The following is a 17,420-nucleotide window of genomic DNA, read 5'->3' on the forward strand; positions in this document are numbered from 1 at the left end:
ACACTACCTTCCCTTCTATTTTAAACCAAAATCAATGAGATGCTACCAGAATACATAGATGCAGTGCATTGCATTCAATCCACCTGGCTATGCTATGAGTGTGTGTGTGTGTGTGTGTGTGTGTGTGTGTGTGTGTGTGTGTGTGTATTTGGCTTCTGAGCTCGGCATTTTGAAAAAGAAAGAATAAAAATGTCCAAAAAGCAGAGTACCTCAATGAAAAAGTTAGGCAGCAACCTCAGATAATTATTGTCTATTTGCCCTTAAGGTTTGGTAACAATCTAATCAAGAAAGCCCTGTACAATGTAACATTCTACTTGTAAAACCAATACCTAACTATTTTCTTTGATCAAGAAATAGAATATACATATATAATCCTATAAAGCTGATTTAACACAGCACAAATTGTTTAGTTTACAATACTTAAAAAAAAATACTAAGACCCTACTTGCATATCTGGACACAGAAATTATACATTTTACAAAACATAATGTCTTCATTGAAGTTTAGTATCTCTCTGTAAAAATGACAATTTGGTTTAGTGAAGACACTGAGTGATTCAGGGTCCAGGACTGCTTGCCAAGGTTGACCAAGGCCCAGCGATACTTGCTCTGCTCAATAAGGTTATGCACGGGAATCCACATCATCCTCGGTTAGTTCACCTTGGTAAATATTAATGCTTTCTTCAGTGACTGCAAGCATTTGAGATGAGAGCCACAAAGACCAGCAATAGCAATGAGGATGAGTGCCCACATGGTATCATCTTAAATATAAGAAGAAGGCATCTGTCTTTCTCTTCTGTTTTATTCTGTCTTTGGTAAGCTACTCTGTTCCTCGGTAAGTGCTTCATAAGAAGCTACACATTTGTATTTCACCATGTCAGTCCTTTCCCTTTAAAACAAATTGAGAATAAAAAGTCATGACTACCTAGGTGTTTCATGCTCTCTTAAGAATGTCACAGAGTTGCGAGCTGTCAAGTGGTATTTCACTCAAAGAAAAAAAAAAAAAAAAAAAAAAAAAGACATTTGATTTATCATAAGGAACACATTTTATTTCCCACCTAAGTCCCATATATATATATATATATATATATATATATATATATATATATGTATATGTATGTATGTATGTATGTATGTATGTATGTATGTATCTGGGCTGTGATAGCACATGCCTTTAGAACCAGTGCTTAGGAGTCAGAGGCAGGCAGATATCTGAGTTTGAGTTCATCCTGATCTACAGAGTGAGTTCTAGAATAGCCAGGGTACACACAGAAACCCTGTCTTGAGGACCAAAACAAACAAACAAAAAACCCGATATACAAAACAGGAATTTTTCTTCATTGCAAAAATATTTCCTATGGCTTCTCATAGTCTACAGTCATGACATCTGGAACTTTGAGAGCAATGGTTTATTATCAGAAGTCATAGGAAACATAAGACTATGTGTCAGCCTCAGAACAGAGGTCACCTCTGGGAAAGGATAAGTGAGGAAGATGATGAAGCTTTATTTCTATCTAAGACCCTGAAAGAAGAAAAAGCTTTAAAAAGGATTGTTTGGCAATCCCTGTTTTTATTTTACACAATGTGCATGCATGCAAGTGTATGCCAACTTGTAGAGGTCTAAAGGTGACACTGGATGCCTTTCCTGTTTGCTCTCTGATTTGTTAGTTGAGAGAGGATCTTGATATTGAACCAGAACTTGAATAGCTAGCCAGCATGACCCAGGGAGAGATTCTATTCTCTGTTCCTGAGTAGAGGACTTGAGGTGGCCACCAAGCTGCCTGGCTGTTAGATGGGTTCCAGATATATGAACTCTAGTCCTGTACCTGCACATTAAGCACTTCATTCCGTGAGCCATCTTCCCCAACAACCACTTGCTAATTTTAATATGGATCTTTTTCTGTCTATTACCTATAATTCTATGGCCAATTATAAAGTAAAACCTAAAAGGACACAATTGCAGGCTAAGAAAAATAGTTTCAAAAACAATGAAAGAGTTACTATAGAGGTAAAACAGTCCTTGCTTGTTGTGTTACCTATTTATTGGTTCTTTTTGTTTTTTGAGTTAGGATTTTTCTGTGTAGCATCGCTGGTGGTCCTAGAATTAGCTTTGTAGACCATGATGGCCTTGAACTCACAGAGATCTGTATTCCTCTTCCTTTGAAGTCCTGGGATTTAAGATGTGTGCCACTATACTCTGATTATTACTAATTTATGAACATGGTCTCACACTGTATCTCAGGCTGGACTAGAACACTTATGTAGACCAGACTGCCCTTTCAAACTCTTGGCAATCTTCCTACCTCAGCCTCTCAAGAGCTGAGATTATTTACTTGTGATGCCATGCCTAGGTAAGACATTTTCATATATTATTTATATTAAAATAAAATGTATTTGTATTAAAGTAAAATTTTCTCTTAGTATATTTGAATAGCAACTCTATTCAAAAGAAAATAGTACACATACTAAGATGAATGGCTAAGAAGTAAGCATATGTATAAGTAATAGATAATTTAAACAATATAGTAAATACATCAACACTAGAATCTAAAAGATGAGGTTGTAAGTATAAAAGTCACACTTTCCTTCTTTCTGTGTCCCTCCTCCTAATCATTTCAGGATCTTCTGATTGGAGTGAATATACCCAATGTAGGTAGTTACATATCTATTTCCTTAGCTCCATTAGTATTATTTCCTCATGACAGGTAAAATCATTAGAGGGACCCAGGGATAGAGCACTCAGGGTTGAGACAGGACTTTCAAACTTGCGATATATTTACCAGAATGAAACACTTTAAGGTATGATGCCAGTATCAAGTTATAGTGAATAAAAGCACACACCATGAGCTTTGTGTACCTCCATGCTGATAAAACCAATTGATCTTTATTGCACCTGTCACTAAGATCCGGAAAACCAGACGTGTCACTTACATCAATTACCAATAAAAAAATGGGTGAGAAATTTGCTGTACTGCCTGGATATAAGATCAACAATAGCCCCTGAGACACAAGTGACATAGCTGTCAAAGTGAACACTCTCAAGTGGTATACTGGGTTTCAGAATCTTTAGCATGTCTTCTCCTTGCACATCAAAAGCCATTAGATAGACATGAAGGCTGGAGATCTTTCCTGCTAGGGCTTTATAGTTCTCATCATTTGGCATGTTGTGTAATCATTTGTGCATCACTGAAACATTGCGGACCAGGAGATCGCTGTGAAGGCACATGGTTGCTATCAGTTAAGACTCTTGCCATCTCAGCTGTAAAATCACAGAAATCCAGGGCAAGTGAACTCAGATTTACACACCACTCTAGTTCAACTGCAGTAATAAGTGTGCTGTTGCCAGAAATACCATTGCCCAGTAAAATCAGGTGCTCCATAGTGTTGGCAATTGAGTTAGAGACAACAGGGATGTTGGGGGGTCACTATTTCCAGCAGAAACACACAAGACAGCTATTTTAGTCTCCTACTCCTACTCAGTATTTTTCAAACAGCTGCTAAATTATACAAGGAAACAGAACACAATGTTATCATTAGCACTTGACACTAATCTTTTAGAAATGGGCAACACAAAGCATTCAATGTTGAGATATATTGTTTCCCATTACTTTATTTCTATCCAATCTACAAATGCAATTAGTCTCACATTACAATGTAATCAGTAAGATACATTAAACATGCAGAAAAGATAATAAAAGCAAGTGAAAAAAATAACACCTTTAAATAGCAGGAATGGGATTTGTGTAAGAGAGCTTTCTCTGCAGAAGAATCCAGGTTCATTTTTCAGCACCCACCCACCAGCACACTACCTTCACTCACTACATTTACAAGAGAACCAAAACCCTCTTCTGACTTGTAGCAAAGAGACATATATGCGGTACATATATACCCATGCAGGCAAACACTTAAAATGCATAAAATAAAATATTAACAATTCACATAGCAATACTTACCCAGCAAGCTATATGATTTATGCCATCAATTGTCACATAATCACAACTAAAATGCAGTTAAGATATTTCTAGGACATATATTCTAGCCCAACACTGTGTGTGTGTGTGTGAGAGAGAGAGAGACAGAGAGAGAGAGAGGCAGGCTCTCTCAATCAAACCAGAGTCTGCTGACAGGGCTAGCCTCTGTGGGCCTGCTTGCTCTGGGATACCTGACCTTGGGCCTGCCAAAGTTATAATTGTAGGTAGTCCATCATGCTTCTACAGCATTTACACAAGATCAGGAAATGTGGATTCAGATCTTCTTGCCTGTACGTTACCTCCATAATTTTTAAAGATCACTGTTCTTGATTGTGTCTTATTACTTTTCAGTCAAGAGCTAGACTTGTTATTAACACATGCCCTTGTAAAGCTTACTGTGTGACTTAACTGATTAATCTTCTTGAAGTCAAGTTCTTCCCTCTTGAGGTATGTGCTGGATAGACTTCTTTGCTTCTATCTCCAAACAGACTAAACCTCTGGAGTTTCCTATAGGAGAAAATGGTCAAAATGATTTTCTAAATGTTTAATATAAGCAAATATTAAAATATGTCTAAAAGATATTCTAGAGTAGCTTCTACCATCAAATTCATAGGCAAATCAAATTCAGACTGTTGTGCATATTCAGAGTGATGGCAAGTACAGAGAAATAGCAAACATGGTAAAGGGCATGGACTAAATACAAAGCTTGCATTCAAATTTAATGACTGTGGACAACACTGGAACCAAAGCCAAATGCTGAGCTCACATCTGGAGTCCCAGAACAAGTCAGAGTAAAAGAACAGCACAGAGACATTTTTAAAACAGCAAACAAAACACTAAGGTGTGAAGAACCTTTTGTAGCCACAGACCTAAGTTTATCAGAAAATTGCATCCTGATATTTTATACAAGAGTAAATAAATATGTGACTCTTAAAACCATGCTATTTAATGAAAAATGGCTTTTCCATTTTATACCTGTGCTTGTTAAAGATATAAACATACCAGCCTTGACAAAAAATGAGAAACCTTATTTCACAACTGATTAGATTTGTTTCAAATACATGCATTATAAGTATATAGGTGGGTGGATGGGGGGAAGGATACAGAATCAATACATGTTGAGACCAGAGACTAACACTGGGTGTCTTCTTCAGGTGCCCTGCATTAAAATAAAAACGGGCTTGCTTTAATTTGATGTATATGGTTCTTTTGTCTGCATACATATATGTGTATCATATGAGTGCTGTGCCTTCAGGAGACAGAAGAGGGCACTAGATTCCCTGACCATTGGGTTACATAATAGTTGTGAACCATCATCTGGCTTCTGGAAACTGACCCAGGTCCTGTGATAGAGGAGCAGGTGTTCTTAAATATTAAGCTATCCCTCCAGCCCCTCCCGCATGTCAGGTTTTGAGACAGATTTCTTTTCAGCTGGCTTACAACTTGCCATGCCGAAGGGACAACTTGCTATGGTGCCTGGCTTTTATGTGGTTTCTGAAGTCAGGTTTTCATGTTTACAAAGACAGAGCCAATTTCCTCATCCCCATGTGTTTCCTATTGCTGACAGTCCAAATCCAGAGCGACCACGTCACTCTAGAGTTAAGTATTCAGTTTTGATGCAAGGGCAAAATTACTGATGTCCTAGGTAGAAGTTTTACAATCTAGGTAGTTTAGGGCATGAAACCTTCATTCATTTGACTTCAAAGATCAGAGCTAACATATCTACCCCAGTGTGCCTACTTCCTCAAATAGAAAAATGGGCCCCATACCTGCCTTTCCTATGGGAGTTGGGCCTAAAGAAGAATTATCTTAATTATGACATGAATCTCATGGTAAAGAAGTTGACCCAACTCACCAGCAAATCTCCTGCTGACCTATCACTGGCATCCTTCCTATTGATATTCTGGAAGATTCTGAAGGTCACATCTCAAGGTTCTTCTGTATGATGCTTCACCAGTAGGTTGGCAAGATGTTCCTATAAGTCTTCTTCACTTTGGTCCAAGGAATCTGTTTCAGTACATACTGTATGATCTCCTTCTTCAAGACCTTCATGAACTTCAGGAACTTTGAGAAACTTCAACAGGTATAATTAAAAAATATTCAGACAGTAGTGGTCCATGACTTTATTTTCGGTAGTTGGGAGGCAAATGCAGGTGGATCTCTATGACTTACCTCCCAGCAAGGTCTACAGAGTGAATCAAGGACACATGGGACTACACAGAGAAACTTGATGCAAAAAAAAATTAAATAAATAAAATAATTAATTAATAAAATTAACATGGGCCTGAAACCTTTAATCCCTGCACTCAGGTCTCAAAGGCAGGAGGATCTCTCAGCTTGAGGCATGCCATGGAACACAGAATGAGACACTGTCTCCAAATAATGAACAAATAGAAAAATAGACAGAGATTTAATAACCAAAAAAAAGAAAGAAAGAAAATTAATGATAAATGAACAAGAAGAATCAATTAGCAACAGGAAAACTCACCACATGCCCTGCAGTTTTGAGAAGCAGAGGTTGTCAAAATTTTCAATCCAATGTAATGATTGTTTTGTTCTAACGTAAGGGTTCTTAGAGAACAACAGCCCTCACCTTCTGGTTTCTTTTCATTTAAAGTATTACATGTGTGTGCTACAATGCCCAGCACTATTTCATAGGTTCTGAGGGCATGTATGTATGTGCACTTTGTTTGTGGCTGGTTTCTGCAGAGGCCAGGAGAGGGCACCAGATTCTTTGAAATGAGACTTACTCAGATGGTTGTAAGCCATTAGGTGTTCAATGTGTATTGAACCCTTATCGTCAATAAGAATAGCGGGTGCTTTTAGCTGCTGAGCCATCTCTGTAGCCCAGTTATTGGAAATTTCTTAATAAACACTTTTCAAATAAGTATCATAGTTTTGTGTATCTGTTAGTATATCCTGTGGTTCTCAGAATAAATTAGGGTGCCAGGTATCCCAGTGAGACAGTCCTTACTAAACTATTTACTTTGTAGAAAGTAGGTGCCCCTACTTAACCATTTTCAGAAAACAGAGTATGGAGAGATATCACTATTAGAATTTTGTGATTATTATTTATAATTACAAAGTATTCATAACAACATTTGACATGGATGGAGACAATGAAGTCTGTGCTGACATTTTTGGTAAATTAAATTTATCACATGGGTGAAGGGTGCATGCCTATAAACTCAGCACTCAAAGAGCTGGGCCAGGAATATAAAGAGATTGGGGCTATTTTAGCATACACAATGTGTAAAGAAAATTAATGGTTTCAAAACTTCTGACTCCAGCTCTGTCTTGATGGTTCTTGCATTTAAAGCTAACAACGAGGAGGCAGAGGAAAGCATATCTTTGCAAGTTCAAGGACAGCCTGGTCTACATAGTATTCTGGAGAACACTTAAAAAAAAATTCTGATTCCCAGGCATCTTTTGGGAGAATTAAGTCACAGAGGAGTACTCATAATATATATTTTTTAAAAAACAAAATTTAAAACTGTGTGTGTGTGTCGTGGTGGTTGAAGCAGGGTCAGAGACCAGCATATTAATGTGAGATCAAGGCTACCCTGATGCAAAATATTTAGTTCAGAACATCATGAAAGATAATAAAAGAAAGTCAATAAATAAATGAAGTCTTCATTTTCTATTGAACCCTATAATATATCAATGCCAAATGTGTCAGAGGTCAGTGTGAAACAAACACTTAAAATGTAGGTTCCTGTTGTAGTATAGACTTGAATGTCTAGGGACAGGCCTAAATGGAGGAACATACCATCCACTCCAGAAATCTTGGAAGTAGTTGGCAAATGGTCTCTCATGAATGAAAAGAGTTCATTGCAAGCAAACTAAAGAGTTACCTGAGAGTATTTTGTAAAGAAATGGTTGAAATCTTTCCAATTGACACCTCAATTAGATGATTTAATATCTGGATAATTTACAATTTCATAAAATATGAAAATCATGAGAAAGAAGTAAACAAACTTACTAAAGGAAGAAGAAAATGGCAGTCCTCACAGTATTACTGTCAATGGACAATCAGTTGAGGAGGCATCAGGTAAATATGTGGTGAACCTGCAGTAGCTGCCAACCAAGGCCAATGAGAAATAAATATGAAAGAGAGATGAGGGAGTTTTTGGAAGCAAATGCTATACTTATACTCTGCTGGGAAGTATGGGACTGTTTGAAGCTTGGTTGGATATCAGTATGGGGGGTCCTCAGGCGCGAAAAACCTATTCTAAAATATGGTTCATGTATACCTTGCCAAAGAACTCAGTATATTTATTAAACAGGTACTTGCCCATCAATGTTGATGGCATCACAGTGTGCAGAACATTATTGAACCAAGTATGGTGTCCAAATGCCTTGTCATGGATGAATCTCATTGATGTAACAAGAATGTGAAGATTTCATCCTTATATAAAAAGTAGTTCTGTTGTTTGTAGTATGCAGATCCAACTGGGGCTCAGCAGCAATCTTCCTCCATGCTGATAATGCAATGTTTTGTACTGCTGCACAAAACTCTGCCATTAAAATATCCTTTTCCATAGCAGAGCAGAAATCCCGACTTTCACCTTGCCAGATTCCCTCATACCTCACCAAGTTTCAGATACTGTGGCACATCCCTGGTGTCAATGCCTGAAATTAGGATGGGTCATTCAGTCTCCTGGTTGTAGACAATTTAGAAGGTGTTATATTACAGGAGAAAGTGCCCATCATTCTTTTCTCTTTGTCCCACATCTTGAATCTCCTCCCTACTACTTCCTCTCTCCTCCTTGTGTCCTAGTCCCACCTATCTTGCTTTCCTATTGACCAACAGTGCTGTATTCATTAACAGATAAGAGAAATATATTTGCAGTATGACAACTCCCATCATCTCCTCTTTTCTGTCTAAATAAAAAGAATGGTTTTAACTTTAACATAGTATAATATATAAGAAAACAGTTATCAAGTAAGAACCACAGTGAACAATAATTAGTCCAATAACATTTAGCAAGATTTAAAGGAAATATTCCATCATCTATCCTATCTTTGAAATCTAAAGTTCTATATGTAACTTATCTTTAATACTTGCTAAGGAAAACCATAACCTCAACTATCCATCAAAGACCACAGAAGGATAACGTATAAACTCTAGAAATGACAGAAACATCTCACTACTTGGTCAGGCACCTGAAGTTCTTCTGTAATGTTCCCTATTCAGCCCATAGGCTATAGTGTGCCTGGCAGACTTCTCAGCAAAGCAAGAAATTTCAACATGTCCCACCTGTGTTGGTAGTTTTTCTGTCACATTTTTTCTGTGTCCTGCAGCATATCTGGGAGACTCTTCCATGAGATAGGAACCCTGTAGCAATGTCAATCTTATATCAGCAGACACTTCTATGTGGGTCCTGCTTTATACAGCATAAAGTCAAACAGTCTAGAGAAGAGTAGTATCTTGCCCAAATGGCTAATCTTTCCATATTGAAATCAATCTCCATAACGAGTTTCTTTGATGTCCATCTTCCTTTCTAACTAGTGGTGTTGCCAGTAGCAGTTGTGCCTCACAGTTAAGAAAACCTCTAAACCATTTAAAATGCCATGTTCTGTAGGTCTTTGAAAGGTTTCATTAATACCTATCTTATTCAAATATATATGTATATATCTAGAAAACCTAACTGACACTATACGTTTTACCTATTATAAATAGCTCTCTATAATCTGTACTAAATTATACATTATGTTTCTAAATGAGCTATATAATCACAATACTTAAACCAGAGGGTAAGTAGGCATACACATAAGTTGGTTGGGTGGATGAATGAATGGATGGATGCATGGGTATATGGATGAATAGGTGAATGGATGGATAGATGGACAGTTGCATAAATGATTGGATGGAAGGATGAATGGATGGGTAGGTGGGTGGATGCATGGATCAATCAATAGAAATGTGTTCTGAATTTTTATAATTTGTGTTTAGTTTGAGGTTTTACATGTCAATCACAGTTCTATCATGCTCCCATCCTCCTCTGCTCACCCAACCTCCATCCCATTCCCATTCTGCTCCCCATGTATGATGAGGCCTTCCATAGGGGATCTTCAAAGTCTGTCATATCATTTGGAGCAGGGTCTAGTCCCTCCCATACATGTCTAGGCTGAGAGAGTTTCCCTGTATTTAAAAAGTCCTTCATATTGTAGGGATAAATATTGATCCACTACCAGAAACCCCACAGCCTTCCCAGTCCTCCTGATAACCCACATTCATGGGTTCCAGGCTGGTCCTATGCTGGTTTCCCAGCTATCAGACTGAGGCCCATAAACACCCCCTTGTTCAGGTCAACAGTTTCTGCAGGTTTCGAAATTCAGCCTGGTCTTGACCCCTTTGCTCACCACTACTTCTTCTCTCGAACTGGATTCCAGTAGTTCATCTCAGTGTTTAGCTGTGGGCATCTGCTTCTGCTTCTATCTGTTACTGGATGAAGGCTCTAAGATGGCATATAAGGTAGTCATCAATCTCATTATTGGGGAAGGGCATTGAAGGTAGCCTCTCAACTATTTCTTAGATTGTTATTTGGGGTGATCCTTGTAGATCTCTGAACATTTTCCTAGTGCCAGATTTCTCTTTAAACGTATACTGGCTCAGTCTATTATATTTCTTTTCTTGCTCTCCTCCATTCCATACATGACTCAATCTTCTTGTTCCCTCAAGCCCACCTCTCCCATCCACTTCTGCCCTTCTGTTTCTCCTAACTCCCTCTCCCCTCACTGCATACTCCCAATTTGCTGTTTACAGTTCCCATCATTTTTGTGTGTTTTAAAAAAATTAAATATTTGCTTATTGTTTTCCTATATTGAAAAGAACTTATTTTCTCTATCTACCTATACTGATTTTATTTTTCTTACCCTCTACTCCATATAATTTCTCACTTAATGCCTTTCTGTTGATCTTTTTCAATGAACATACTTTCAAGAGGTAACAACCAAAAATGACAAAATAATGTATAGTTATTACAACAAAGTTGAAGATGATCATACATTTGAAAGAAGCATGTCCTAACGAGTGGCATAAGATTCAGAGACCCTCCTGTCTCTAGATTAAGGCAGTTATGTCCCCAACTGGATGGCATTCCCCTACATATGGAATTGGTGTTGGGAGATGGGAGGGAAGGGGGGTTAGAGTGCATGTGAGGAGACAGAGAGGGTAAAAGTGAGGGAAGGAGGGAGGGAGAAAGGGAGGGAGGGAGGGAAAGGAAACTGGGATCCACATGTAAAATAATAAATTAAATTAAAAAAAATGCTTTGACTCCAAAATTTAAGTTCAAGGACAAGTTACTGGGGAAAAGGATTTCTATTTTTGTTACCACAGAAAATGAAAAGATGTGGATTCCTACTAGACTAATGTGGTTTGACCAAGCCAGACCACCTGAAACAGAATACCAGGTGATCCTACATTCAAAACAGCTGGAATAAGCAGCCTTACAGACTACAGCCAGGATTTCTGAATCTTCTTCCAATCTCCCATGACATCGCCCCTTACCAGCAGGAAGTAGTTTGGAAAGAACGACTCCCAAATTCCCAAATATTGTCTATAAATGTATGTTTTCATTTAAATGGACTTAGTTATATAAAATAAATAAATAAATAAATAAATAAATAAATAAATAAAATTCAGAGACCCACATGGTCCTAGGGGAATTCAATACAAATATAACATATTGTTAATTGCTTTAATAAGAAATGTATTTCCTGAGCTTTGTTTAATAAGCAATAATTCTACAAGTTACTTAGTTTGAAAACATAAAGATTAAAATAATAATATCCAAGTTAGAAAATATTCATCAAAACACCTTTATATCACTCCCAAGGTGTTAAGTAAAACACAGTTGTCTCAGGGCAGTGCCCAAATCTGTAGCAAAAGCAGCACACACAGTGAGATAAACCAGAGACCTCTTCAAGCTATTGATTTCCATCTTTCTCTTGTACTCAAACTTATCCCTGTGAGGCTCATTGGATGCAGGTGGTGGGATCTTTTCATGGTGGTCTTATTAAAATTTTCTAGATGTGTGACACTGGACTGCAAATAGTCCTTGTGATAATGGGCTGTAGTTGGGGGATTTCATATTGTTTAAAGAGATATAACATAAAACATCTAATGGCAATTTGAATGCAAACGCTCAGTAAAATTCTGATGCTGTATTTCCTTTAAGTAGAAATGCAATGGTAACATTACCACCTAAGAGGAAACTTCCCTGGATACCTTAAGCACACCTCCTATGATGTCAGAGCTTGACTTCCTTAAACTGTAACAAAGCAGATTTTCAGAATATTGGATCTTATTTGTACAGAAAGAAACTTGATTCCACCTGGTTGTTGGAGCATCCCTTTGGTCACAGACTCTTGAGGCAATGACATAGGCAGAGGCTGAGGAATAGGCAGATAGGAAGATCTTTGTGAGTTCAAGGCTATCCTGGTGTACTTAGATAGTTCTAGAACATTCAGAGCTATGGAGAGAGACCCACCTCAAGAAACTAAAAGTAAGTTCATAAATAAATTTTATAAATAATTATATTCCATCCCCTATGTATCAGCCTATAAAATGTCAATGGCGATTATGTCAGAGGCTATAGTGTAACAATCTCTGAACTATTAAACCACGGAGTGTCATAAACAGCTGAAGGTTCAGGGGATGCCAGTTTTCTGCTCACTCTTCTTCTTCAGTGGGTGAGAGCCCTTCACAGACTCATCAAACACATGCTGAGAGGGTATAAGCCTGTCTTCCTCTTCATGCTTCTCACATCTGCTGACTTTACAGAGCTTGAAAAGACATCTTTCAGTCAGACTTATGGCAGCTCACACAAATATTTTCCTTGCTATTCAAAGACAGGAGAACCACAAATAAGGGAAATCATGATAGTTCATGAACATGTTTCCACATGGCCCTCATTTTAGTTGAAAGAGTTGGCATGTGAAGAGGATGTGTCTGCATTGATGTGTGTCAACTGCTCTATCTCTGGCCAGGCATCCAGTCACAGACTTATTCCTATGTATGGCAGAGCCCTGATTGCTCTTCTCTTAATCCTGTAGCATATTGTTTGGTTAAGAAAGAAGTTAGCTACACAGGGACCAGAGGACTGTGTACTACCTGGGGTCAAAGCACAGTACCTTCCTTTGATCAATGACTCTTTGAATTTGCTCAAACAGTAATTTAACATAATTTTTATTAGTTCCAATATATGTAATTGTCTCTATAACATGAAGAGCTCTGAAAACATAATGACTATCAGAATATGAGTTAAAGGAATCATTCACCAGAAGCCGAAAAACCACCACAACAGCTCGCTATTCAGCTCTCTGAGCTGAAGCTGGATCTGACTGTACTACATATTTTTTCCATCAGTAACATAAGCTTCTTTTCCATTAGAAAAACTTATATAGCATTTTTAACAGGATTACACCTTACAATTTTTAGGATATACAGAAGGAGGCATGATCACAAGTTGCAATAGCCTATAAGCTGGAAACTAATTGTCAATTTTTCCCAAAAACTGAGTAAAAGCAATTGTACATGAATCACTGTTTTGAAATAATCAATCAACTTTTTGTTTGTTATAGAGAACATGTATTACATTTGGTTCCCTGCCAAAATATCTCCTAGACTCCATATGGCATTTTGTACCACATAAGCTAATGCTTCAAAACAAGGATTTAGCACTTTGGCTGGGGAAATAGGTAAATGCAACCATAACAATGATCTTCCTTGCCATAAGACCGAAGTCCTACTATGCTGTGTGAGAAGCACATAACCCTCCCATGGTTTTGCATAGTCAATATAGCAAATCTACTGATGCTGGATTGCATTCTCCAACTGTAAGAGAACTTGTCTACTCTCTTCAGTTAGTTGTCTAGGTGAATTGGGATCACTATCTCCTTTCAGGATGTTGCTTAAAGGTTCCAAATCACCAGTAGGTTCTTTTTAAAACAGGACATAATCATTGGAACATTTCCTAATAACATCTGAATATCATTCAATGATCATAAGATCATTTGAATTTTCACTGACACCTTTTTAGGTGGGGGCTTAAAAGGGCTGTAGTTCCCTGAAGCTTTTTCTCAATAGCTGACATGGTCTCATTTGCATCCTCACTGACACCTTTTTAGGTGGGGCCTAACAGGGATGCAATTACCTGAGGCCTCCTTTCAATAGCTTCTCTCAAATCTTATATTAACCGCCATACTTTCAATTCATTTTTTAACCACCAAAATTTAGATTTCGTTATTCTCCCCTCTGCTAAACTCTTTTGAACCATACATACAGAATTCTCTGGCTTTCAGGCCATTCTGGCTTTAAACATTTCCTGCTGTTTCACTCTGCAAGACGGTCATGGGAGACTCAGAGCTCCAACCCTTTCAATTAAGACAGTGACCTCATCTCTCTCTCTCTCTCTCTCTCTCTCTCTCTCTCTCTCTCTCTCTCTCTTTTCTTTTTCTTTCTATATCCCAAGCAATTTAAGTAGCACCTATTGTTGGAATTCACACATTCACAATCACATTTCAGACACTCATGTGTGTCCACATTATACATACAGAACATACATACATTTTTCAGCTCTCTTTTTTTAGACCAAGACTAGTTTGTTGAAATGGAACATATTTAATTAAAATCTCTTGTAATACAGCTGTTGAAGCTAAACTTTGAAATATGAACATCCAAAATCTGAACACACCCCAATATATGTCACCTTTTTTCACTGTTTTTTTTTTTTTTTTTTTTTTTTTATGAGTCCTTAAAACACTTTCTAACAGGCTACATTTTTTTTTTCATACATTTGGCTGGATGTAAGCCATGGCGTAAGAATGGAAAAATACAGCCTAACTCCCCAATGACCCCAGGAAGCTAGAAGTTTAAACCTTAAATTCCAGACCTTGCCCTCAGCTAGTAAATAGGCTAAAGGTCACATTGTTTGCTGTACTCACAGGAACTGTGAGTACATGAGCTTTGTCATCCCACCCAGGAACCTGTGTGAATGCAAACCTCTGGGGCGTTAGGAAACTCATTGGTCTATAAAACATGGGCTTGTATGGTTTTAGTTGATTGTTCTGCTCTGAGCAGTGTCTAGATGCTATGAGATGATTGGTCTAAGATGCTCGGGCTTTGGTGTAATTCTATAAAAGCTATCTTACTTCCTTGCTAGTGGTCCATAGTCCTCTGCCCCTGTGTGACACATGACAATGGACCCCAGTGAACTTGGAATATAAAGACCTCATGCTTTTACATCAAGACCGCTTCTCGTGAGTGATTGGGGGGCGCCTTTCCTGAGTGGGAGCATGAAGGTCCACGCTCTACGGGTATTTCCGCAGAAGCTCCTAAAGCAGGAGCCATTTAGGTGTAGTCCTGCCTTGGCTCTCTACGCCTGGGATGGCCCACTGCCGCTCATCTGTGACTGCAGCTGTTTGAAAAGCAAGCAATCACCATTGTAGCAACTCTGAGTTCTTGGCACCCACAGTTCCTGTTGACCTTGTGTGTAAGTGGGGCCACATCTTTGCTTCCACAAGACCCGGTGCAGCTATAAGACAGCTATGATGGCAACTTTTGAGAGGATGCCTCTCCTTGGGCCACACTCTAGTGTCCTTACAAAACCTGGTCTTTCCCTGAAGATACAGTATTTCTTACATCTGCCACCTCTCTGCTGGGATTAAAGGTGGGTACCACCACTGCCTGGCAGGAATTTGGTATTTTATTACATAGTCTATCTCATTTCTAAAAAAAAAAAAAAAAAAAAAAAAAAAAGGATGTTGCCTCTGGTATGTTTTACTTAAAATGTTTTTTTTTTAATTTCTGAAGCTTTCCATGTATACCTTCAAGAAATTGTTTTGTATATACATGAAAAAATACATAAAAGTCAGAAAATGGTGTTCGATGCCCTGGAAACGGAATCACATGTACTTGTAACACACTCAGTAGCTGAATGCCGAAAACTGGACTTGAGTCTTCTGAAAGAACAGCAAGGGCTCTTAACCATGGAGTCATCACTCCAACTCTCATCACTGTTATCTTAATGACAAGACATGGTGAAGTCAGGATACCTAGTTTGGAGGCATTAGCCCATGACACTCACATCAAGAACTGCTTAGACAGACAGATCCTGGTGGGATGATCAGTGAAACTTCTTTGAAAGACAGATTGACCAAATGGTGGCCTGTGAGGTGACCTAAAAGTGTGTGATCATACCAGCATTGTGAACTTCCACTAAACACCAGCAGAACTATCCTTTGTTTCTAAGCTCTAAGACTCTGTTAGAATTCTCAGTGTTCAAAGTCTCGGACATTTCATGGCAGGTCATGAAACATCTAAATCCCTGCTATCTGGGATTTGTTTAAAGCGACCTCTTGGCTGGATTAGCCCCCTCCACAGTGTGTAGCTGCAATTATCTTGGGGAGCTAGGGGACATACATAAAATGGCAAAGCATGACTCTTCTCAAAATTCAAGTCTTGGAGTAAGGAGCCATCCATTAAAAAACATGAAACAAGACAGAGAAAATATAATGAGTATCTACTTGGGCTTGACCCTCTTTCCATCCTGTCCCTAGTAGTCTTCCTCTCTTTATCTTCCTCTGTGCTGGGGGTGGAACCCAGAGTCTTGGCACATTTCCAACCTTTGGTTTTCAGAGAAAGCATCTCACTATTTAGCCTAGGCTGGCCTTGAATGCATGTTCTTCCTGTCTCAGTCTATCAAGCTTTGGGATTATAAGGATGCCCTACATTCACCACAGCCTTTTAGAGCTGAATGATTTGTGAAGGCTGTGGTAATAAAAGAATATAGACTCATTTGAAAGAACCACCAGAGATGAATTGACTCTTGGCCATGTCTCAGCCAGACAGCTATCTTGTAGAATCATGCCCTACTTATTATTAAAGCTTTTGAAACTCTGACTTTGGCATGTCAGAACCCAATCCTCTCAAGGCTTTTATAAGTTACCTGATGTGAGGTTGTTTTGTGACTGCAGATTCCTGATGTGTGTTGATTTTGTGACAGCAGCATGGACAGGTGATGATGTAGACCATGGCAGGAAGACATTCCAGGCTCATGTCTGGAAACAAGCTGAAGTACAGAGACTAGTCACTCCGGTTGATTCAGGACTCTGGTAACACTGAACAGTTCATCAGCTTCATATGAGTCAAAGCACAAATGGAACCCTGGATGAGTAGGGCAGAGAAGGCACAGAGGCAGGTGTGAGGAAATAGTGGGATTTGAGGGATAAGCACTTCCTTTGTGTGCCCCACACGGATGCCTCTGAACATGGCCACATGTATTTTAAGCAGCAGCTGAGACTGCATCAGAAAGGAAAGTTCTAGCATAGTACTGAGCTGCCCCAAGATTCCAGACTCAGATTCATCTGTCCTACTCCAGGGTTTTTGTTTTTAAGTCAATATTTTAAATTACCTGGTGTCTTTCTTTTCCTAGACTGTGTCTCA

At 38.5% G+C, this 17,420-nt stretch overlaps 1 pseudogene; it reads right to left on the reverse strand.

Moving 5' to 3' along the window:
• Positions 1-441: 441 nt before the first annotated feature.
• Positions 442-4,497, reverse strand: LOC127217059 (F-box only protein 33-like; annotated as a pseudogene).
• Between the last annotated feature and the right edge of the window lie 12,923 nt (positions 4,498-17,420).

Source organism: Phodopus roborovskii, unplaced genomic scaffold, assembly GCF_943737965.1.
Source record: "Phodopus roborovskii unplaced genomic scaffold, PHOROB, whole genome shotgun sequence".
In the NCBI taxonomy this organism is placed as follows: Eukaryota; Metazoa; Chordata; class Mammalia; order Rodentia; family Cricetidae; genus Phodopus; species Phodopus roborovskii.